General features: G+C 35.2%; 1 protein-coding gene across 1 annotated transcript in view; it reads right to left on the bottom strand.

Moving 5' to 3' along the window:
• The window catches only part of LOC106870905 (protein deadpan), a 77,322-nt gene that overhangs the window by 53,129 nt on the left and 23,045 nt on the right, over window positions 1–1,148 (bottom strand). The gene's annotated exons all lie outside the window — the stretch shown is intronic.

Here is a 1,148-nt window from a genome sequence, read left to right on the forward strand (position 1 = left end):
ACACACACACACACACACACACACACACACACACACACACACACATATATATATATATATATATATATATATATATATATATATATATTAGATATCTACATATATATCTCTTACCTACGATTGAATTTATTTGATTTCTATCTCACTGATGCGAGTTTACCAGAGGAAGGGTCTCAGTAAGACAGAATTTAGGTCCATAATATAGGCGAGGTTGCATCATGCGAAAGCTAAACTGATGCAAAGCGCATTGTGATTATCGATGTGTAACAACATCCCATAGACTGGTCGATCACGTGATATATATCTATGATTTGTATGTAGTATATGTGTATACGTAGCACCACACTTTTCCATCTTCTGACTGCAAGTCTGATGAAATGCCACTCCATTGTAATCAACCTCAAATATTGCGTAACTTTCCACATGAAATAGGTAAGAGACGAAAATGCATGTAATACATGTGCGCATGTATAAATGAATATATATTTTTATGTATACTTGTTCTTTCGTTTCAGCTATCGCAAAAATCGACGAAGAGTGGAGAAGCACTATAAAACAAAGACACTCAATATGGTAGTACGACCTGAAAGACGACGCTGGTCGGGAGACTGATGCCTGAGGGTCGCATCAAGTGGCTTCTAGTGACGGAAACCTGAACTACAACGGGTTTGTCCTACAGAGAATATTTCAGGTTACTTTTGAGTACCCCCTTGTATACGTGCATACATACATACATAGACATACATGCATACACATACACATATACATACAGGCGTACATATATACATGCACACACATACGTACACACATATATACATACAGGCATTCATACATACATACATACACATACATGTATACATACATACATAGACATTCATGCACACATACATACACACATATATACATACAGGCGTACATATATACATGCACACACATACATACACATACATGTATACATACATACATAGACATTCATGCATACATACATATACATACACACATATATACATACAGGCGTACATATATACATGCACACACATGCATACACACATATATATATATACAGGCATTCATTCATACATACATACATACGTACATGTATACATACATACATGCATACATACATACATGCATACGTACATACATAT

The sequence above is a fragment of the Octopus bimaculoides genome, chromosome 16 (genome assembly GCF_001194135.2).
Source record: "Octopus bimaculoides isolate UCB-OBI-ISO-001 chromosome 16, ASM119413v2, whole genome shotgun sequence".
Lineage (NCBI taxonomy): Eukaryota > Metazoa > Mollusca > Cephalopoda > Octopoda > Octopodidae > Octopus > Octopus bimaculoides.